The sequence below is a fragment of the Zonotrichia leucophrys genome, chromosome Z (assembly GCF_028769735.1).
Source record: "Zonotrichia leucophrys gambelii isolate GWCS_2022_RI chromosome Z, RI_Zleu_2.0, whole genome shotgun sequence".
NCBI lineage: Eukaryota > Metazoa > Chordata > Aves > Passeriformes > Passerellidae > Zonotrichia > Zonotrichia leucophrys.
This window is the reverse complement of record NC_088200.1, coordinates 38,876,927-38,901,561: the sequence shown is the minus strand read 5'-3', so window position 1 is coordinate 38,901,561 and position 24,635 is coordinate 38,876,927. Positions and strand designations below refer to the sequence as shown.

General features: G+C 40.5%; 1 protein-coding gene and 1 long non-coding RNA gene across 3 annotated transcripts in view; one reads left to right on the top strand and one right to left on the bottom strand.

The window, feature by feature from the left end:
• The window catches only part of LOC135459823 (uncharacterized), a 33,902-nt gene extending 19,514 nt beyond the window's left edge, over window positions 1-14,388 (bottom strand). Inside the window, exon 1 of the long non-coding RNA XR_010443103.1 lies at window positions 13,754-14,388. This is a non-coding gene — a long non-coding RNA (uncharacterized LOC135459823). The remainder of the gene's footprint in view (window positions 1-13,753) is intronic.
• A 352-nt stretch (window positions 14,389-14,740) lies between these two features.
• Window positions 14,741-24,635, top strand: part of RFX3 (regulatory factor X3) — a 106,539-nt gene continuing 96,644 nt past the window's right edge. For both annotated transcript variants that reach the window (XM_064735804.1, XM_064735803.1), the window contains exon 1: window positions 14,741-15,015. The gene's annotated coding sequence lies outside the window, so the exon portion shown is untranslated. The remainder of the gene's footprint in view (window positions 15,016-24,635) is intronic.

Here is a 24,635-nt window from a genome sequence, read left to right as displayed (position 1 = left end):
GCATGCAACTCAAGTGGACTACAAACATGTAATGAAATTATACAGGGAGAAAATTAGAAGGGCCAAAGCCCAACTAGAACTTGGTCTGACTATTGTCATAAAAGACAATGAAAACTGTTTCTGTAATATATTCCCAACAAAGGCAGGCTAAGGAGTATCTCCATTCTTTACTAGATGTTAGGAGAATTATAGTGACAAAGAATGAGAAAAATGCTGAGGTAATTGATGGCACCTTTGCCAGTCTTTAATGGCAGGACAAGGTGTTCTGAGGGTACCTGGCCACCTGAGCTGGAAAACGGGAATGGAGAGCAGAATGAAGCTCACACAATCCAGGGGTAAACAGTCACTGACTTGCTACACCACTTAGACACACAGGTCTAGGAGACCAGATGAGATGCAACCAGAAGTACTAAGGGAGCTGGCAGAAGTGGTTGCTGAGCCATTTTCCATGATTTATTGGCAGTACTGGCTACCCAGGAGGGTCCTAGCTGACTGGATTGTTACTCCCATCTACAAGAAGAGCTGGAAAGAGGACCTAGGGAACTACAGGCCTGTCAGCCTGACCTTGGAAGGGCATGGAATAGATCATCCCGAGTCTCATCATGTGGCAACTGTAGAGCAACCAGGGGGATCAGAGCCAGTCAGTATGAGTTTGTGAAAGTCAGATGCTGCTTGATGAACCTAGTCTGCTTCTGTGACAGAGTGACATGCTTACTGGATGAAAGAAAGACTATGGATGTTGTATACCTGGACTTGGTAAAGCTTCGGACACCATTTCCAACAGCATTGTCTTGGAGAAACTGGCTTGGATCGGTGCACTGTACACTGTGAAAGCAAAATGGCTGTATGGCCTGGCCCAAAGAGTGGTGGTGGATGGAGTTACATTCAGCTGGTGGCTGGTCATCAGTGCTGTTCCCCAGGGCTCAGTACTGTGGCAATTCTGCTTAATACTGTTACTAATTCTCTGGACAAGGAATTGAGTGCACTCTCTGGCACTGTATGGATGACCAAGTTGGGTGGGAGTCTTGATCTCCTGGAGAGTGGGAAGATTGTTCAAAGGGATCTGGACAGGCTGGATTATGGGCCCAGGCCAGTGGTGTGAGGTTCAACAAGGCCCAGTGCTGGGTCCTGCCCTTGGGTCACAGCAAGCCCAGGCAGTGCCACAGGCTGGGGCAGAGTGGCTGCAAAGCTGCCCCAGGAAAAGGCCCTGGGGGTGCTGGTGACAGCAGCTGAGCATGAGCCAGCAGTGCCCAGGTGGCCAAGAAGGCCAATGGCAGCCTGGCCTGTGCCAGCAATGGTGTGGCAGCAGGAGCAGGGCAGGGATTGTTCCCTGTACTCAGTGCTGGTGGGGCCACACCTCAAGTCCAGTTCTGGGCCCCTCACTCCAAGAAAGACATGAAAGTGCTGGAGCATGTCCAGAGAAGGGCAATGGGGAAGGGTCTGGAGCACAAGTCCTCTGAGGAGTGACTGAGGTTGGAAAAAAGGAGACTTAGGGTAGATCTTATAGCTCTCTAGAACTGCCTGAAAGGGGGTTGCAGGAAGGCGGCGTTTGGCCTCTTCACCCAAGCTAACAAGTGACAGGACAAAAGGAAATGGCCTCAAGGGCGCTAATGGAAGTTTTGTTTGGATATTAGGAAAATTTTCTTCACAGAAAGAGTGCCCAAGCATTGAAACAGGCTGCCCAGGGAAATGGTGGAGTTACCAACTCTGGAGGGATTTAGAAGGTGTGTAAATGTGGAACCTGGGGACAAGTTTAATTGTGAACTTGACAGTGGACTTTAATGGTTGGACTTTTTGCTCTTAGAAGTCTTTTTCAAACCAGACGTTTCTGTGATTCCATGTTGTTTCTATGTTGTTGCTCTACCAGAAGGAAAGGCTTAAGAGACAACACTGTGAACAGTGGATAGCCTGAATGCTAAATGGATTTGGCCTTCATAAGGGACACTGAATCCCTCCTACTAATCTGACAACTAATCTTACTGTGGTCTTCATGGGCAGTCAGGACGCTAGCTTCTGCTTTTGGTAGATACTGTATACTCACTTTTGCTCAATACCCAGAAATATGTTTCTGGGTATTGAGCTGAAAATAATACCTATCTTTCCACCACAACTCCCTTTCTACTACCTGCACAAGATCTGCACTAATTTTAACCAAATTCCTTCCAGTCTTGTCCATAGTGAGATCATGAGCATACACCTTTTGGACTGCAAGCTGAAACTGCTTCTTGTGTCTCTGCACAAGAACCGCAACTGACAGATTTACTCTCTGAATGGACATAGACATATGGAACATATAATACAGTGTCATTAAATTCCTGGGTTTAAATTGTACTTTATGAACTTGTGTAATAGTTGTATAGGTGTCAGAAAAATAAAATATTCTTACAAGATGCAGAATATGAGGATGCACATTTTTTGATCTGTTGGTCCAGTGTGTGATACTGGAAAAATCTTCACACTTCATCATGTTTCTGTCCTCCTGTCCTCAAAAACTGTCTTTGTATTCTTTTGGATGGTATCGTTGTATCTCAATAGACACTGAATTTGGCAGTAAGCAACTTGCACAATATAGATCTTACTGTTCCCCCTACAGCTTGCCAAAAATAAAAGATAAAACATGCTACAGTTACTTGAAATAACTTCTAATTTGTGATACATCCACTTAATCATGGTCAGTTAAAAATGCATTCATCTAAAATCTTAAATTCTGTATAAAGGATGACTAAGTTCAGAAATATACTCTTGACTTTTCTTAAGAGTGATGTAAAGTAAGAGTGCACTTTTATCATATATATTGTAATTAGATTCTTGGGAAATACGGTCCAAATACTGAAGTACAATAGGGTTTCTGTGATTCACAAAGATTATGAAAATATATTAGTCATCATGACAGTGACAGTTACTTAGTGCTTAAAAGCACCAATATACAGCAAATATAAGGCCTGAAACAAGATGTGGTGATCAGAAAAAATGCTGGGACAGCTCACAGAATGGGAGAAGTGAAATGGGCAGATTCAGGGTCTGCAGGAAGGACAAGCTGGTAACGTGAGGGGGGAGATAATCTTTTATGTGAGAGAGTGCATGGGTCTTTGCTCTGGGCTGGCTCTCTGCCTCAGGATGGGTGATGGGGCGCCTGGGTCCTGGTGGGTAAGGATTACAAGGCAAATCCTAATGTAAGGAGAGGTGTTTATGAAGGGTTAGGAAAGTTGACTCTGATAAGGGATATGGGGAAAAAACCAAAGCTTTCTAGAGGTTCCTTGTTGGGAAAAAGAGAAGGGAAAATGTAGGCTCATTGCTGAATGGTCAGGGATCTAGAAGTAAAGGACATGGTAAAGGCCAAGTAGTCAATACCCTCTTCACCTCAGTCTTAAGAGATAAAGCTATTCCAGTTCACTAAGACCACAGAGAAAGACTGGGGCAAGGAATACTTATCCTTGGTGGAGGAAGAGCAGGTGAGAGAACATTTAAATGTCATTAATATGACTTGATATTCATGCATTCACAGGACCTGACAGGTTGTGCACAAGTGCTAAGGGAATTGGCCCTTGTCTTTGTAAGGCCACTCTTGAGTATCTTTGAAAGGTCACTGCAAATGGGAGAAGACTGGAAAACAGCAAGAGCACAAAGGGGATTAATAAAACTACAGATTTATCATCTTCACTTCAATCCCAGGCTCAAAGGGTTATGGTAGATTGCACAAATACCACCTAGTGTGGAGTGGTCACTACTGATATGCTACAGGAACTGACACTGAGTCCACTATTGTTTAACAATTGCATTAAGGGCCTAGAAGTGGTGGGACAAGAGTACAACCTTAGAAAATTTGCAGATGATACAAAACTGAGATGAGTGCTGCTATGCAGATATATCTGAGCAGGCTGGAGAAATGGGTCAACAGAAACATCAGGGAAAATGCCAAGTCCTGCACTTGGAGGAAAATAACCCTCTAGGTCACCACAGACTGAGGACCGATGAGCTGGAAAGAAGCTTTGACCAAAAAACATCTGGAGGACCTGGAGGATGAGCAGACCATGAGCCAGCATAATGCATTTACAGCAGAGGCCAACAGCCTCCTTGTCTGCATCAGGAAGAGTGTTGCCAGCAGCCAGGGAGATTTCATCTTTCTCTGCTCAGCCCTGATGAGTACTGGAGTACTGATGAGTACACCTGAAGTACTGTGCACAGTCCTGAGTTCTCCAGCAGAAGTGAGACATGAACATATTGGAGTGAGTCCAGCAAAGGGTCACAATGATAAAGAGATTGAAGCATCTCTCACTGAAGGAAAGGCTGAGAGTGCTGTGTGTGGAGAAATCTCAGGGAGATCTTATCACTGTATGTAAATAATCGGATAAGCAGAGTAAAGACAGAACCGGGGTCCTCTCAGCTGTCCCCAGTGACAGAAGAAACAACAAAAATCAAAGTACTTAAAATTCCTTTCAAAAATAAGAGGAAAGTTTTTTTTTTTACGGTCTGGGTGACTGATTGAAGGCTGAATGAGCGTGACTGTGAACAGGCTGCTCAGAGAAGTTGTGAAGTCTCCATCCCTAGAAATAGTCAAACTTAGTTGGATACACAGCCCTAAGCAACGTGCTGTGGCTGATTTGTTCTGAGCAGGGGTGGGATTCCAGAGGTGCCAACTAGCTTTGATGCTTCTACAGTTCTGGAGCTAGAACCTCATTTAGACCCAATGGTAGCATAGCACAGTAACAGGAACAAAGACTGGACACACTGTGCTAATGTCAATATTCTCTCAACAAGAAAGAACAGGATCTGAATTTGTATTTAGAAAGCACAAGGGCACATGGAATAGATGTGTAGTCTTTGATTCTATATATCACATGCTTTAAGAAAACAAGACAGCACCTCAGAAAATAAAAAAAAAAAGAGAGTTTTGCCTTAAGAGGGATGAAACCCAAAATTAGTTTCTGCCCCTGTCTTCTAATGGCAGTCTGTGTCCCTTTTTTTGACCATTCACCTTGTGCCTTGAGTCTTGGCCTTTGCCATTCCTAGTTGCTGTGGCAGAGCACATGATATCCTGGGCTCCCTTGTGTTGACTTACCTGCTGTGCTGCCATACCATGCTCCTGCCTGGCAATCCTGTGACCCAGCAGCCTGGAGAGGAAGCTCTGCAGTCACAGGATGTCCCTGCTTACCCTGGCCCTCAGTTACCCATCAGATGGTCCTGCACAGCCCAGGGTGGCTTGCTCAGGAAACTGATGTGATGCTCTTAGCAAGGAAGGATTTCACGCCCACGTTCTTCAAAAAACTAGAGCTTGTTTCACCCCTTCAGTTAGGAGCCAAGGCTATGGAGCAGGCTTGCTGGTTGCACCTGCCCTGATTATCAAACTCTCACAAATAGTACTTCTGCTCTTCCTGCCTCCTGCTGCTTTAAACAAGCACGAGGCAGCCCAAATCCCCCATCAGCCTCCTGGGGAAGGTCTTTTGGGCACTTGCAGCCCACGCTGCTTGACCACCATTGCTGTGACAGACCTGAATAAAATGCCTCCATTTCATAGCCCTACAGCCACCACTCGGGTGCACAGACTGCCTTGTTCTGCTGTAACATCAGCTTCCAGGAGAAGTATCACAGACTCTGAAATGAGCAGGAGAACCCCACAGAGCTGCAGTCAAGTAATGGGACTCTACCTATGTGTAATGGCACATACATTTTTTGAGTCTTTCTACCTTATTTTAATTTTAGATGCTACTAAAAAGAAAATAATTAAAGCCCAAAATAGCAACGAATTTTAAGCTTTAGTATGTAACAGATTTTGAATTTGACAGATTTGATTGTACAGATTAGGAAAGAAATTAAAATATACAGAATAGGCTTGAATAAATGTTTTCTCCAGGCTCACTGCAACGGGTAAAAAACTCTAGTGGAAAACTGTACATATTTATACCAAAAGAAGGCTATAATGCCCTTGACTGTACACCGCAACTCCCACTGCATTTTCATAACATTGTATGTGTTTGGTTCGCTGACTCAACATACAAAGCCTTATATCACAAACAAGGGCTGTTATTTACAGGTGCCAAGCCTACTAGAAGACCCTAGATTGATCTACTCTAGCCCAGTCAGTGAGGAAGTATCCCCATTTGACTTCAGCAAAGGAGCCAAATCTATGTAAATAAGTGGATGATTTGGTTTATAATTGTATGCCGAATTTAAATTAAGATCTTCTAGGCATATGTTCTTCCGGGTGGATATTTGTATTAGAGAAGGTCTCTACTACTCTTAAATTTCATCTGCAGTATCACCCACTCATGGAGTAGGCAGTAGAGTTCTCACAAACAGTACTCTGTGCTGCATTCATTTACTACTTCATGTAGTCTGAAAGTTGTTTTTCTGGAAAGGGCAATGCTCACTTGGTGTTCAGCAGTTACGAAGTCCAGCCACACTGTGATGAAGGCAAGGACTTGTACTAACTCTGCTGGACACCAGTGTGCAGAAAGTGGCAATTAATTACTTTATCTTTTGTCACTGTTTGTAATATATTGATTTAATCAGAACAGATCAAGAGAATAATTCCATCAACCCATGCAAAGATTTTTCTGTCATTGTATTTGAGCATAAAGAAGAAGTTTTAAAGCCTCATCTATGGCCAGCCAGCTAGATGAACACCTCTGGTGTCTGTACAAACACCACTGCTTAGACTCAGGCCCTGTGTCACACATCACCACACCTACAAAAGTCATCAATTTGGCACCATTCCCTGACATTGAAAATTTGGAGCGAAATTGTTTTTTGCAGCAATTGTTTAAATTACTATCCCAACTCTGGTTAAACAACTAAAAACCCCCTGAATTCTATTATCAAAGGAATTTCTTTCAGGATTAGGGCTGAAAATTTTTGTAATTTTCTGAAAAGAAATACAGATTCTCAGTGGTTTCTATAATCTCAGGTTTTGCATGGCAACCAAACAAATCTGTATTTCTTTAGTTCAGATACAATGTGGCATAATATATGACTACTAAAAGTATTTCACGTTTTTAATATCAGATACTGAAGAAAAACAAATGTCTTATACTGCACCTGGGTTGTTTTTACTCATTATAACAGGTAGAAGTGCTCTAGGAACATATCTCAATATAATTTTAAAAATAATTACAGACACTTCTGTGTATGATACCAGTTTATTAAAAAAGTGCAGCCAAACTCTAAGCAACTTTAAATCACATAAGCACAGAATCATTAGGTTGGAAAAGACTTCCAGGATCATTGAGTCCAACCTTTGATCTATCACCACCTGGTCAACTCAACCACAGAACTTAGTGCCACATCTGGAAATTTCTTGAAATCCTCCAGTAATAGTGACTTCACCAAGTACCTGGGCAGCCCATTCCAATGCTTAACAACCCTTGCAGTGAAGGAAGTCCTCCTGATGCCCAACCTGAACCTCCCCTGGCACAGTTTGAAGCCATTTCCTCTTGTCCAGTTACTTGTTGCCTGGGGAAATATGTCAACTCCCACCTGGCTATACCCTCCTTTCAGGCAGTTTTAGATAGTGACAGGTCTCCCTTAAGCCTGCTTTTCACTTGCCTAAATAACCCCAGCTCCATCAGCTGCTCCTCACAGAACTTGTGCTCCAGACCCTTCCCCAGCTCCATTGCCCTTCTCTGGACATGCTCCAGCACTTTCATGTCTTTCTTGGAGTGAGGGGCTCAACACTGAGCACAGGATTTGAGGTGTGACCTCACCAGTGCCCAGCACAGGGGAACAATCCCTGCCCTGCTCCTGCTGCCACACCGTTGCTGGCACAGGCCAGGATGCCATTGGCCTTCTTGGCCACCTGGGCACTGTTGGCTCATGCTCAGCTGCTGTCACCAGCACCCCCAGAGCCTTTTCCTGGGGCAGCTTTGCACCCTGCAGCCTGTGGCACTGCCTGGGGTTGGTGTGAACCAAAGGCAGGACCTGGAAACCTTGGCTCATGATCCAGCCTGTCCAGATCCCTCTGAAAAATGTTCCCAATCTCCAGCAGATCAACACTCCCACCCAACTTGGTGTTGTCCACAAACTTAGCAAGGCTACACTTGACACCCTTGTAAAGGTCACTGATGAAGATACTACAGAGAACTGGCCCTAGTACTGAGCCCTGGGGAACACCACTGATGACTGGCCAGCTGGATTTAACTCCTTGCACGACCCTCTGGGCCTGGCCACCTGGCCAGATTTTAACCCAGTAAACAGTGTACCAGGCCAAGAGACGGGCTGCCAGCTTTTACAGAAAAATGCCATGAGAGACAATATTGAAAGCTTTGCTAAAGTTCAGATAGACAACATCCAGGAGCTCTTCCATCATCCATTAGGCAGGTCGTCTGGTCTTAAAAGGGGATTGCGTTGACCAAGGAGGACCCGTCTTTCCTAAATCCCAGCTTGCTGGGCCTGATCCCCTGGTTGTCCTGTATGTGCTGAGTGATTACAATCAAGACAATCTGTTCCATAACCCTCCCCAGCAGTGAGGTCAGACTCACCAGCCTGTAGTTTCCCCAGATCCTTCTTACAACCTTTTTTGAAGATGAGCATCATGTTGGCCAGCCTCCAGGTCTGAGACCTTCCCAGTTAGCCAGAACTACTGGTGGAGAATTTCTTGGTGAGTGCTTCTTCCAGCTTCCTCAGTACCCTTGAATGAATTCTATCCAATCCCATAGAATTCTGAGTGTCTAAATAGCTCAGTACTTCATCATGTATTGCAGAAGATCTGGCTGGTTGCCCTCAGGATGAGTCTTACTGTTAAAGACTGAGGCAAAGAAGACATTGAGGACCTCAGCCTTTTCCTCATCCTTGGTGACAATGTTTTCCATGTCCATTAAAGGATGGAGATTTTCCTTGGCCTTCCTTTTGTTGAGGTATTTATAAAACCACTTTTTATTATCTTTCACAGCAGTGGCCAGATTGAGTTCTAGTTGAGCTTTTGCCTTTCTAATATTCTCTCTACATGTGCCAATGACATCTTTGTACTCTTCCTGAGTTACCTACTTCTTCCAAAGGTCATAAATCCTCCCTTTTTATCTCTAAGTTACTAATTATACTGAAAATACTGATTAACATGTCAAGCTTCTGAATTATCCATGGATGTGGTACTACAGCATTTTAGTTCATACTGAAGCTCATACACTGTCAAGGCAAATCTATTACACTCTGTAATATGCTTTGATTCCCTTCATGATGCCATTTTCATACATACAAACTTCATACAGTGTTTCAAAACAGTTTCCAATGTAACCCATGGAAGGTACATTCCATGAGTTCACATAACATGTTTTATTTGCTAATGCAGATGCAAGTGCCTCAGCTCAGTGATTAGGCTGCACCCACTTAAGTCCACCAGTGCATAGCAAGCACAGAGGTAGGAGCAGAAAGCTCTCAGTATGCACAGCTTATGTCATACCCTGCAATGCTTTTCATGCACATAAAAGGCTAGGTGTCATCAGTTTTACACATGCTCTTTATGATCAGCATTTATGATTGATTCTTGCAATCTTGCCCCTTCCTCATTCCTGTAAATGATGTATTGCCCATGACTTGTGTATCGGAATTATCAATTATCAAGTGGGCCACAAAGAAACCTACAGAGAATCCAGGAAAGTGCGCTGCTTGTAAAACTGTGTGGACACAGTTCATAGTACAAGGAAGACACCAAATTGATGGTCAACTAGTGATGTCTCATCAGCCACTGATGAGAGGACCAGCAGCAAGGACAAAATATAATTTAAGAAAATCAAGTATTTTCTATGTGGAAAAGGTATCAACTTATCCTCATCAAAACCCAGGACTTGCAGAGCAGCATAGCAGTATAACAGAATGCCTAGGCAACCCTAAAGTGTACTGAGTCTCCAGCCCAACAAAGCAGTGAGGCCATCTGTTCCCATCCCCAAGGTCAAAATGCAGACTGCACAGGCATTTGTGTCAGCAAAGGAAAAGGTGTCTTAGTTCCTCAACTATCTGGTACAGATCGATAGAGGAATCCTGATGTACCTGAATGATTAGCAAGGGAGGTGGCTGTCCCCCTGTACTCTGCTCTAGTGAGACTCCACCCGAAGTACTGCATCCAGCTCTGGAACCCTTGGTAAGACATGGACATGAAAGGACATGGAAAAGGAAAAGACATGGATCGATTGGAGCAGGTTCAGAGGAGGGCCACATGACTTAGGGCTGGAGCACCTCTGATATAATGAAAGGCTGAGAGATTTGGGGTTGAGCAGCCTGGAGAAGAGAAGGCTCTTGGGAAATATTATTGTGCCCTTTTAGTACTTATAAAGGGGACTTACAAGAAAGATTAACACAGACCTTTTAGTAGGGACTGTAGCGATAGGACAGGGGTAATGGTTTTAAGCTTAAGAAAGGTATACAGATTAGATATTTGGAGGAAATATTTTACAATGAGGATGGTAAGCATGGCCAAAATTTTCTCAGAGAGCTGGTGGATGCCCTTGAACCATTCAAGGTCATACTGGATATGGATTCAAGCAACCTGATCTAACAGGAGATGTCCCTGCTCACTGCAGGGGCGTTGGACAGGATGACCTTTGTAGAAGTCCATTCCAACGCAAAATATTTTAGGACTGTGATTCTATGACATTCCAGGATGCTAACTGAAGAAGAAAAGTAAACAAAAAAAACCCCATATACTGTTCCTGCAAACTCCAAGGAACTGACCCTACAGACCAAGACAACTTCACCTAACCCTATACAAATACCAAAATATTAGTAGGCATTTGCAGAACATGTACCACATATAACTGGTATGCAGATCACCAAGTAAGAGGGAATATTCCCTCCATAAAGAGACTAAGCAGAAAATACTCAAGAGACAAGTGAGTGACTTGTTACGGCTCTAAGATAGCAAAAGAGAAAGATTGTAATATGTTCTACTGTTTACCTGAAAGGTATGGAATAACTAAGTAACTAACTTAGGTAGAATTGTTTAGCCTTCTTTATATTTACAACAGTATCCAAAAGAATCATGCCCGGCAAGCAATTGGACATTGGAGTGTCTGGATCAGCCTAAGTTGCCTATCCTTTAACATCAGCATCTATACATGACTCCTTTGCCTCTTTCCCCCACATCATGAGCACCCTTAAGAATGAAAATCACACAAATCAACAGGACTAGAAAGCAAAAGGGCTTGTTTCCTCATATAACAGCTTCCAGATGGTTGGCAATTCTTGATGAAAGATATTGCAAATGCAAAGTTTATACATGAGTTTATGGGGTGACTAGCGAAGTTTTTGGAAAAAATTCTCTGATATAGATAAAAAGATTATCATGTAGAGTTCTGAAAATCATGAAAATGGAGATAGGTTGGCAAAGTTAAACAAGCAAAATGCACTTATGCTTCTTATTGCACTTGTCAAGGCATTAACTTAGACTACTTTGTCCAGTAAGCATACCCATGGTCTGAATCAGTTGGATTGCTCTTACACCCTTTTCCTTAGTACTTTGGATTGTCTTCATACTGCTTCATAAGACAGATAGCTACTGTGTTCTGTGGCAGGAATGACTTATGGTACGTTTCAGAAATGCAACAAATGGCAGAATGTATCTGAAAACCATTTGGAAATGCAAACAACCTATGAAATGGACATAAATAAAAAAAGGGCAATGTTATACAAAATTACTAGACAGGCTAATTATGACTTAATAGGAAACAAACTGTGTAAGATTCTGTATTTTGTAAAAGTTCTGAAAGGATAGCAATGTAGCTCTGTTGAAAATAAAACACTTAAAGTATTATAAATCTAGTATGAAAAAAAAGGAATTAATAGGAATTAATAGGAACAAGAAATGGGAAAGTCTTCCATTACCATTTGCAACATACAAGATTGCAGTAGAAATTCCTGCATATGACACCAGTTATTTTTTCAGAGGTGTTGAAGATTTGAATCTGGCAACAGAAAGTGATAATTTTCAAGGTACACAAGCAACTTCTGTCCAACCATCTTTTAGTAAAAAACATTGATTACATTCTGATTGTTCCTTATCCATGTAAAAAGGTATAAAATTACTTTACTATGCAGCATATTCTGCATCTAAACATAAAACACAAGGCTTTTAGCAACACAACCACTTTTAATCAACACTGCTTTCATATTTAAATTTGGCAGGTTGTTTAATGTCATTAGTTACAAAAATTCTATGAAGGGACTGAATGTTTTAGGGATTGTCTTGCAGCGAATAACTGTTGTATAAATTTAAAAAAAAAGTCTTCATAAAAAATGAAGTCTTTGATAAAGATCAAATTGATAAAATGCTAGGATACAAATTTGCAGAAATTTATTTGAAATTATTTGAAACAGATTCCCTTAGGCCCTGACTGATCTAAGTGCGCACCTCTGCAAATTAACTTCACAGACAGAAGCATAAAAATATTGAAGTGATTAAATAATCTTCCTGTAACAAAAGTATACACTTCCCTTTAACAAAGAAATTGATCATTTTCCTATAGACTGAAATGTTGCCATAAATTCAAATATTCACTAATATACTGGCCCAGGGAAGATGTATAGTGATATTTATAAGATATTTTAAATTTCTGCCAAGGCCCCGATTTGCTCTTTCCACACATATAGACACATAAAGTTCCATGATTTCAGGAAGAAAATCAACAGCCCAGTGCTTTTATCCTCCAACTTTACACATTCACCACAGTTCACCCTACTAAGGTTGCCAAGCACATAACAATGCAAGTGACAATTGACACAACAGAAAATATCCAGAATTAAAATACTTAACATCAATGCTTTCTTTAGCAACATAGATGACATGAATGTTGCTAAAGCTTTACCATGGAATTAGGTCACATTGCTTTAGCAACAATTTTCTGGTAAAACTACTCAGTATCTGACACCTCTATTTGGTTTTCCACCAAACCAAATAGTATGAACCTTGTTCATATGAAATTTAAAAATGTATGAAACACAAATCATAAAAGCTTTCCAAGTACAAGCTAAATTAAAGCATCTGTATTTGCTAGATAGAATGAAAGATATTTATCAAAACATCTTTTACCTTTAATTGAATGCATTGCTATATATTTTTATTAAATTAGATTGCTTATAGTTGTGTCTCATTTTCATGTTTTTGAAAAGGTTAGTCATGTGAGGGTGACCTCTTAAAACACCCAGACATCCAATGAGGTTGAAGATCTCAGCTGAAGTTACTAGTTTACCATCTCTCAAAAATCAGGTTCCACAGCAGAAATATCAAGACATAGCTTCAGCTGCAGAAGGGCTTTAAACAGTTTTATTAATTCAAGATTGTTCTGTTATGGATTTAAATCTCTGTCAATCAAGATCTTATTTGTATACACTTAACCCTAATTCCCAGTATTTTTTTAGTAAATAGTTTAAGATGGTTGCACAGGGCCCTGAAAATCAGAGTGAATCTACTAATGTAAGAGCAATTTCAATTTTTTTCTGTAGGGACAGGTGGAGTAGAATTGATTGGAGACCATTCCACACAAATGTCAGGTGCTCTTAGCAGGAGGTATTAAAAAGATGGGACTGGTAAACCATAGGTTGGTAGAACATGTGAGGACACAGACCAGTACATAGATAAAGGGGGAACTCCACGGTTTACATGGATTATAGCATTACTGGCAACACAGACTGCTGCCACTGTGTATAAAGCTTCAGAGATACTTTTCCGGTTAGTAACAGGCTGCAGATGGCGATGCACAGGGACCACCGGGAGACACAGTAGCAGCCAGCAGATGTAGGGCCACTATACATAGCCTCAACATATACATACCCACTGAAGGAACTTCCTGAGTTTGGCAAGCACTGGGACAGGCCGCCCACCGAGGTCCTGGATATCCCCTCTCGGAAGACATTCAAAACCCACGTGGACACGTTCCTGTGTAACCAGCTCTGGATGACCCTGCCTTGGCACGGGGCGGGGGTAGGGTTGGACTAGATGATCTCCAGAGGTCCCTTCCAACCCTGTGACTCTCTATACACCTGGAAGGAACAGACACAGCCTGTCAGGAGAGCGTCCCGTAACCTCATTTAGTGCTAACCTCCCTGGAAGTGTTTAAGGAAAGACTGGACGTGGCACTCAGTGCAGTGTCTAGGTGACATAGTGGTGTTTGGTCACGGATTAGAATCGGCGACCTCAGAGGTCTTTTCCAACCCAATGGATTCTGTGAGTCGGTGCGCCAGCTGGGACAAGGGCCCAACGCACGCACTCGGCCAGAAAGCCACGTGGGCTGAGAGCGGCCACCGGGCACTCCGGGGCCTTGGCTCGGGCCCCGCACAAGTCCGGGGTCGGCAGGGTTGACACGAGGCCACCGGCGAGTCGGTGGGACAGGAAAAACGACAAGCATAGTGGCGGCAGCGCTTCCCTTTCCATCGCCACTTGTCGCCGGCGACCCACTCCTCCTCCTCCTCCCCCCTCGAAAATGGCAGCGCGGGCCACGGGCGGTGGGGGAGCAGCCCGTCCGCCGCCATCTTGAGGCGGGAGGGACGGCGGCCGCCGAGCCCCTCCTGCCCGGCCCCCTGCCGGAAGTGGCGTAAGGCGGCCCCCGCGCGGCCACACCCCCCCGCCGGGCTTCGCGCGGTCGCCGCGCGCCCCGCACGGCGCCGGGCCCACCGTGCGCGCTCCCCCCGCGCCGGCCGAGAACCGGGCGGGCGCGCGCCCCGGGCCGGGGCGCCGGGAAAGCCGCCCCGCGCCAGCCGTTACCGCAGGCCCCGCCCCTTCCGGGGCGCTCGGCCGCGCCGCCGCCCCCGCCTCCCTCCGTCCGCCCGTCGGTCCCTCCCTCCCGCTCCCGCTCTCCTTTTGTGAGTTATAGCAACCGTTGCCTTGTGAGTCGAGCGCCATAGTCACCGTAGTCCTGGCGACTGTTACCCATCAACAACAGCCGCTCCGCTCCCGCTCCTGCTCCTCCTCCTCCTGCCGCTGCTCCGCACCCCCTGCCTCACCGTCACCCACCACAACAACAACAACAACAACCGCAGCCGCCGCCAGCAGCAGCAGCGACAGCGGGAGCGCCGCCGCAGCCCGCCCCGGCACAGGTGAATGCGCTCGGCGGGCGCACCCCGGCCCTCCCTCCTCCTTCTCCCTGAGGCATCCGGGCCCGGGCTGCGCCCTCGGGCTGCGCCCGTTTTCGCGGGGCGGCCAGGGGACGCGGAGCTCCCCGCCGAACCCCCGGGGCCCTCCCGGGAGCGCTGTGCGGTCGGGGGGAGAGGGGCGGCGGGCATAGACGGGGGTGTCGGGCGGGGAGCGGGGCCGGCCGCCGTGTGGGCCGAGGAGGAGGAAAGGCTGGGCAATGCCGGGGACGCAGGCACGCTGCGGGACCTCCAGGACAATCGCTGGGATGCGGTGGGTGTGCGTCTGAGTTGGGTCTCGTTTGTACGGGTCGGGAAATGGAGAAATCAGGGAACGCGCTGCGGCCGCAGTCAAAGGTTAATGGCTTTAAACCTGAAAAAAGGCGTAGGGTCGAGAGGAAAGATGCAGTCGGAGACGGATCCTGTAGGACGGCAAGAGCAGGGGTTGATTTCCCCCTTTCACTTAGAGGGGCCTTGTTCTGATTTGATTTGACCACTAAATGACTAAATGTTGCAGGTTTTTGTGAACTTGCTACATCTTTTAATGATACTCTCGTACTATCGATCATATCAACCCCCTTTTATTTTTTGTACTTTCTCTGTGTAATTTTTTCTTTTATTCATAATTAATATTGCAGTTTGGTTTTGCGTAAGCTATATTTCTTTGTATTGGGAAGTGGGGTTTTGTTTATTCAATACCCCCGCTAATACATAAATAGAGTAGCAGGTTGGGTTTTTTCTTATTGTACTCGTTGTGCAGGGAATTGTTTTTAAATTATGCTTTCATAGTGACAGTGTAGCATGGAACAGTGCCTTTGTAGGTCTAGTTTATTGCACAGTGAGTTATGTTCATGTTGAGCGAATCCATTTGTTTCCTTAAACTCTCCACGATGAAGGAAATTCAAGACACTGACTGTGGGTTTCAGCGCTAAGCAGCAAAGAAAGGAGGAAAAAACAGTATGAAAAAGAAGTCTGTGTGATTTTCTTAGTGGTACTGCTTTTCAGGAGTACTTTTTTGAAAGAGGGAAGGGGCAGCTATTTACCCCTCAAAGAGATGTAGGAGGACTCATGTTATTAATGAGTATGACTTCCTTCTTAGTTCTAATCCAAAATGCTTGCTTTCTTCATCCATTTTGTGACTGCTTATTAAGGTCTAAAGATTTGTGTCGTCATTGATGTCAAATCACACTTCATATACTTTTTAAATTCTTTGGATGAAGTGAAATTTTGGCATCTTTTATGGCAATGAAACATTTAACATCTTAACGTTTCCATACCCACTTCCACTCTCCCCTTTGACTTGTCAAATCATGTGTTGTTTTGGTAGATATGAAGTGGTGACTTATTTATTTCCTTATTTATTTAGTAATATAATTAGGAAAAATAATGCTCTTGTTTTTAATCTAAACCCTACATATAATTGTGCATACACCTTTTCCATTTTTATATCCTTAGATATCCAGTGTAAGATACAGGAGTTGTCTCACATTGGAACTACCAATGAGTGTGACTGGGGCAATTTTTTCAAGCAGGTATTAACTAAAAGATCTGCTAAGTGGTTAGTGCATTGTTTGATACTGATTTTCCTCAGGGCAAGACATACTGGATCTTTTTTTAAATGTGTTTTAATATTTCATAGTTCACAAGAACTTAGAAAATAAATTATTTTAGATAATGACCAAAAGCCCCTACATCGTCATCTTTTAATTTTTTTACTCCAAGATGAAGCCACTGTGTGCTAATTTTGTAGGCCCTGGTGTAAATAAGTTCTAAATACACTAAGAATTTTCAGTTTGAGTTCTAGTAGGGTATCAATTATATGGCACATCTAAGTCTTCATGAATTTGTTGTTAGTTTCTGTGATTAATTGGTTTTGAAATAATTCCTGGCATCTGTTATTGTTGAAAAGATGTCAGTTCTGCACCATACCTTTCTTGAGAAGCTCTCTTAGAGCAGGACAGAATACTGCTCAGGATGGGATTATTCCTGGGTATTGAAATCTGTCTTTGCAGAACATATATCCAGGCCACTGGGTAGCAAAGGAAAGTGTGTGCCTATGTGTGAGACAAAGTTTCTGTTCTAATTCTGGTGGGTGATGTATACAGGTGTTTCTGAAAAATCATATTAACAGCACATGTTTTTGTCTAAAACCAATGACCTTTGTAGTGCTATTTGGCTGCATGTTCCTTTGCCAGTGACTACAATTTGGAAAATAATAAAGAAGGTGTAATTACTGCTTTTAATATTATGAACTGCACTGAGAAAAGTATTGACTTTTTTATTCTCTCTGAGATACTGCAGTGATCACAGACGACATCTGCATTATACATTCTGATTCCCTAATGACCACAGCTAACAAAATAGTTGGTGTTTGTAATGCTAACTAGTGTTTAAAAATGACATGGCTTGTGATATTTATTTATTTATTTATTTTAAATGTATAGGTTTTCATGACTTACAGAGTCATGAAAACTATCTAGTTTTGTTTCAACATATCCAAACAAAACAGTAAGGATCAGCTGCTCTATTGTGCTACTAGTCAACTAACCTTCATTATGCTACTTTGAAGAAATCCTTTCAGTAAGATAGTGTAGGTAAAAGAAATCAGTGTCAAATATACTGTCAAAAGCTGTTGAAGATTTTAAAGACATGGTGCTTTATTAGATAATTAGGTTCAGCTTTGTTAGCACTATCCCATTTCTTGTTCCTTCCTGACAGGGTATTGTTAATCAAAAACTGCCTAGAGAAATAAATGTTGCACATTATTTCCATTTACTAAACTTTTGGGAAGTCCAGCTGCTTTTGTTTGCTTCTCTTACTTGAAACATAAGCCAGTGGCTAAAATGCAATAGTAGTTTATCATTGTAGTTCCTTTTAGTGTTGTAGTTAATTTTTCTCATTTTCATGCTTTAATTTGAAAGGCTTTCTTCCCTCTGAAAATATTCTGTATAAGTTTTATTTTTTACATGCAGTCTTCAACAGCTTACCACCTGCAGGTATGTGTCATGCAGAATGCTTAAAAAATGAATAGGCTTTAAAAAATATATATGACTATTAAAATATTTTTTAAAAATCATTGTCAATTGGAAAGACATATGAATGCTCTACAATACAGAATAAAAAATAAGCTTTCAGTGGCAATTTAGTATCCTTGTAGTTGGAATTCCATTTCAAAATTGAGCTCCTTGTTAAATTTATGTACTAGAATACAAAAAGAAGAATGTTTTGAATTTATCAATGAAAATTCTTTTGGTTTTTTTTTTTTCTTTTGGCCAAAAATTAGGGCTGAAAGCTTAATGAGGCTTTTAAAATGAATAACTGAAGTTTAACACCTTTTATTTCAATTAGCCACAAGTTTATTGTCTATGTATTTTGCCTACAGTTGGTTGTCAATCAAAACAATACTTCTCTTTTCTCTCATCTGAGATTTTGATTTTTAGATTTGGCTAAATCTAGTTTGTTAGGGACAGATGGCTGATTTAAACAGGTGTCACTTTCATTCCTTGTGCCTTGTGTTGAAACTTCCAGAGGTTTACAAAAGAGCTTCCTAAAGCAGATGGTGATCTCCACTTCTGTGATTAGAAAAATGTATTTTTGTAGGAAATTATTTTCCTAGTGACTAGGTGTATTTTAATAGTTTGATGTGTCATACTAGACTTTATGCTTTAATACTTAAAATGTCAGCAGAGTTTTAAATATTTCATATAATACAATAATTTTAATTTTTTGTTTTCTCATTGGACTTTGAAAGGAGATGTGAGTATTTTGGTGTGAAATTCAGCAATTTGAGTGTGTGGATAGCTGTAGACCTAGTAAACATTACTCTTGCAAGACCAAGAGCGGATATATTGCTTGGTGTAACATTTTGTTTCACTGCCTTATCTTTTCTACTTAAAGATTATTTCTTTTTGGAATATTTTTTAATACAAATGAATTACTAGTAAGAACACAACATTAGTGTGAAACAAATGTATGTTTAATTTTATTTTTCTGGCACCTCGCTGTATTAGCATATCTGCAGGTTTCTTCTAAAATTTTTTATTCAATAGTTATAATTATCTCAATTACAAAAGATTTTAATAGGGAAGAATGAAATTGAAGTTAGTTTTCTAATAATTTTTTTATATTTTTGTTTCTAAGGACTCCTTTTTTCTTCTTTTTATGTTGACTTTTTTATCACAATGACTGGTGTTTATTGTTAGTTGTTTTCTTTTTCTAGCGGATGCACCAGAGGGTGCTGTGCTATTTGAAATACAAAAAGGAGAGAAAATCCTAAAAGTTTGTTCATTGAAATGCATTGATAAGGCATATAAGACTTGAATAAACATTACTGAAATTTTTACACTTTTCTTTTTTGTGCAGTGCAATATAGCAAACCTACTGTTTTGACAATATTATGTTAAAAATCATAGAGTAAATTGGCTGTTCTGAATCGGATTATGTCTGTGTATGTAGATTCACACACTTAAAACGCAATTTCTGTTCATCATAAGAAAACATTTATATGTAAATTATGTCTGTTTAACATATAGCTAAAATTATATAAGCTGTATACTTATTGAAGTACTGCATGAATTTATGTGAGGCATAGATGCATTTTGGAGTGACCTTTATTGTATGTTATATTTTTCATTTATAAGTCTATGTTCACATATTATATAGCCAATTTGCTCATATGTGAACTCTTTTTAAAAAATATATTGCTGTATATACAACTTTTTTCCTTTCTCACTGAAGCTCTTCCTAGATGAAACTGAGGTGGGCATGGAAGGGTATGTACTTATGAACTGCAAAAAGGACAGGATGCTTTTCTCCTTCAATCAGTAGTTCTGGGAAAAAAAGCCACCAACCCACCTCCCCCTCACACCCTACCCCCTAAAAAAAAACCCAAAGAAACAACAACAATCAAAAAACAAAACCTACAAAACAAACAAACAAAAACCCAACAAAAAAGCAAAAAAAGTGCCTAAACCAGCCCCTGCCTCTACATATTTATAAGTTCCACTAAGTTTCATTCAAAAAAATTCTCTATGGATATACGAACCTGTCAAATTAGAAATTAATTGTAGTAACTTAATTGTAGTTTAGTAATATCTATTTTTTTATCATACCCCATAAAATTAATAAGGTAATATTTTTCCCTCTGTGTAGGTGATTAATGATGTCGAGTAATTTCCTTTTGGAAACATGCGAAAAGATGCAGAGTGTAGCTAGGGTAGTACACCTTAAATTGCTTCATTTTGGACACTGTTGCAAACAGTTTAGTTGTTCTACCTGTTCCAGTATTATAAGGTGTTTGGTTAGTTAGGACCTTCCTAAAATCAAGAGGTAGTGGGTGGAATGTATTGTAAATTCTGTTTGATAAAGAAATTTCCAATACAAATTTTACAATACAAATTTTAGTGAGACTTGGTAGGTTAATTTCTAGCAATTTAGACTTCCTCTTTGAATATCTAATTTATTTCTAACCTGTCTTCTTTAAATTCTTGCATGACATTCACAGCAATGCTATGAGAATGCCAAATATTTTACATGAATAACTGAACTGAAGTATGCTTACAGTATTTATGATTTTATTTATTCATCAAAGAGAGGAAAGAGCAATTTAACACTATTTTAAAGGTCATTTCATTCACTTATAGACCCAGTATGTTGAGTCCATCTCAGCTTCTTAGACCATCACTGAGTAAACAATATATTTAGTTATTTCATTTCTTCTTTTTGAAGGCTGATTTCAAGTAAGTTTATAAGGCCTTTAAGGCAAGAACCATGTATTTAGATTTTGTTCAGGCTTTGGATGCTGCTACTGCAACTAATGACTCAAGTCGTGTTTGCTGTTAATGTACCAAGTAAGTAGATTCTCTCTTCTACATTCTCATTATATTTAATCTAACTATGCCTTCTCTTACATACCACCTCAGGGATTATTTTCTAAACTCTGAAACAGTGTAGTTAAATCATGCAACATTGCAAAGTAGAAATAGAAAGAGGCATGTCTGTTAAAAGGTGAAGTATGTCAGTTTGCAGGTGCCATTGACTCAGACTATTCTTCCTCAGTTAAGGTGTTCTGGGGTTTTGGGGTTTTTTTGTCTGATTACTTTTTTATGTGCTGCTAACTGTACATCCTTTACAAGCAACTTTAATAGCATAATAGGATTCTGTGACAGAACTATTTGCAAGACAGTTATTAAGGTTATAGATAGCTATTTATTTATTAAAAATACATTTTTGGCTCCAGTGAATTGTCCAGTTTATGTCTGCTAAATTTTCAGGTGATTTTCTAATACCTTTGGTCTGATTTTCTTCCCCTCTCCCCAAAAGTTCCTAAATCTGGGGTGGGAAGAAGGGAGGATGGCAAGCAGTCTTGCTTATGTATCTCTCTAATCTGACAATGATATTGGAGGTTTATTGAATTTCTGAAGTTTCCTTTCCTAGTGCATTAGATGACTAGGACTGTCAATTTGTACTGTTGTCTTTTGGTGTGATCTCTTGCAGATTATCCACAAAGCATTTTGAAATGTTGCTGTTGTACTGTGTGGCATCATCTTAAGAAAATTAGTCTTATCACTTGAGCTTTTTCTTCCTTGCATCATGGTAGCATTCTGCACTGCAAAGAGCTGGGAATGAAATTAGCAGTGAAACTAACAGAGTTGAATGGTAAAAAGTAACTAGCATTATCTAAAGAGGACTTAATCTATTCATTTTTGGTATGGGGAAAGCAAAAAAACCCCCAAAATAGGTGTAGTTCTCATGCCTTTGGAAGCAGCGATCAATGTCAGGATTTCTGTCTTACATTTAATGTCTCATGAATTTGAAGACTTATTTTCTATTTAACTGCTGCAAAAAGTATTCAAAATTCTCCATCCTAACTGTTTTATTTTCCTAGTAATATACCTGCTGTATTCTTACCTCCTTATTGTTCTGTGGCTTGAGAGTAGATACAATAGAGTTACAGACTTAATGAAGGAAGAGTAAATGTTTCCTACCTCTTGTTTTTGCTGATGAGATGCACATTGTAGTTCTTCCATTAGGAAGGACATGTGGCTATACACAAAGGATTGTTAATTTGTCTTTCTAGTTAATATTTTATATATTGTGTTTATTATTGGAAGTCAGTGTTAATTACTTTGTATCCCAAAGAATTTAGAAGATACAATAAAAAATAACCTTTCTTTAGAACTACTTTCTTTAATTAAACTCCTATTCTTCCTTTTCAATGTTTTTAAGAAAAATAGTTGTTGCATAATTGCCATTTAAAAACTAAATTGTCTCAAAATTTCTGATGGAAAAATCTGGACTAATTTAATGATTATCTGATATGCATTATACAGTTAAGTTATAGAAAGGTGTTGTTTATATAGTTCAAGAGACTATAACAGTCATTTATAAAATACATTACTTGAAAACTATTACAATGCATGTAAATTATTTCGATTACTTCTATAGGAAAGTCCAGCTGTTTTCAAAGTTACATGAGCCTTGGATAGTGGGGAGCAGTTGAGCTACCTGTATAGTAGCTGATTTATCAAATTGACTGTTAGCTATGATGTGAGTTGACACACTGTGGTAGCTAAGCTTGACAGGTTGAACTATCATATCAACATTTGTATTTGTCTTTAGCTTTAGTTTACTCCTATTTTGTTTTGTCCACTCTATGTTAAATCAATTCAACTGAGTTGCAGTTTGCAGAGGAATTGATAAATAACTCTTCCATATTCATTGTATTGTTTTCCTGTCAGATTTAGTAAATGGAAAAGTGTAGAATCCAGGATGTTTCTAATTCCTCAGAGTTGAAACTGAGTAATATTAATAGCAATTCCCTGTAACTTCTAGGAAGTTTATTCATTAGACTTTCTGAAAAAAACATGGAAACTCTTCTGTGAGCTACATCATCGTTATAGTTCTTTAGAGAATAGAACCTGCTTAGTGTTAAGCCACAGATTTAATGTAATTTAATATAATTATTATTTAATAATAAGTGGAGGTAAGTAGGACAGAAATATAGCTTCATTCCCTTAATTTGTGGAAAAACTTTTGAGCTGCAAGTCTTGATTTTGAAGTGAGGCAAGAGTGAAGTGAGGCAATTAAGATGAGAACACAGCTCTTCATTGTCTCTTTCCAAGTGCTTTCTAATGGAAGGTTGTCCTGAGTTGCTCTGGCTTTCTCTAACTTTGAAACTCCTTTCTAGGGTAAGGAGCACAGTCCTGAGAGGGTATTGCATGGAACAGTAGTGAGCAAGTAAATGTATAGAGAGTTCAGCATGCTGGCTCTGTGGTGGTGTGGAGATGAGAATGGCTTAGGGTTTTGCAAACCTCAGGCTAGTTCACAAAATTTAGGTTTTGTCTCTGAAGTACCCTTTGCTAGCAAATTTAAGTCACGCTGAGGAAAGGTTTCTTTGCAGTAAACTCAGAATTAGAGATGGTCCTGCAAAGCAATAGCACAATTTATCATGTAAGTAATTATTCTGTCTTATGAAACAGACCTTCCAGTGTTTTAAAAGTTGTGGGTTTACACTGATTCAGTTGTATCTGTTTCGTGTAGCAGTTTTTTACTGCTGTTGTTTCAGGTCATTCAGATGGTCAGTTGACAAACACTATAAACTTATGAACTTGTGTGGTCTGGAATATCCAGACTTTATGTTACTGTTTTGTAGCCATACTTCCTGTGGAGGCAGATTCAAATTCCAGATATTAAAATTTCCTGCCATGATCTTGATAAGGGGCACTGAGTCAAATTTCCTGTCCTTAATAGGGCTTGAAGGTCTTCAGTATCTTCACTCCTTGGCCTACTTTACTATTGATTTCTCCTTATTGAATTCTGAAGAAACTGACATTTCTTGAATTCAGGGAAGAGCTGGACACAGGATCATGATTTCAGTGCAGTGACCAACTTTCATGACCTGATGAAGATGGATGTTTAATGCAGTCTCAAAACACTGGTTACAAGTTTGCTTGTCACAAACATATTTCAGGCAACTGAGATGAAGAGAAATTTTAGGATTACTTTCCATGTGAAAGATTGACATATAAGGGCACCCACTGCTTGATTTCAGGATAAAATACTAGATTATTTGGCTAAGACTTGTAACAACTCAGTGCTGTAAGTCTCAGAAGCTTTTAATGGCATGTGTTCTAAACACAGATGTAAGTTTGAGATATTCAGAAGTTCTTGTGTCAGCATAGTTGTATTTTCTGTTACATGGTATGATCCAAGGATGGTAACTCTTCATACACAGCTGAATTTCTTGAGAGCTAAACATCAACAGACCGTCCATCTGTAGCCTACTGAAAAAAGGGTTAAACTGGAGCTAGTAGTTAATTTTTTTCCTGTACTTACAAATAATTAATATTTTGAAAAACTACGACCATTTTCTTCCCATATGTTATAAAATGGGAAAAGATAAAATGTCCAAGTCAGAAAAACAGGTGGATCTGGCTGATAGGAAAATAGAAGTTATGTTTTTGTCATCTGTGATAAAGAAAGCTGTGTATGTGTGTGTAAGTTTTGGTCAGAAATGCTTTAGTACTTGTCCCAGAGTTTGTAGTATAAGAAAAGGAAAGTAACAGGTTTTGGCCCTTAAAAATGGC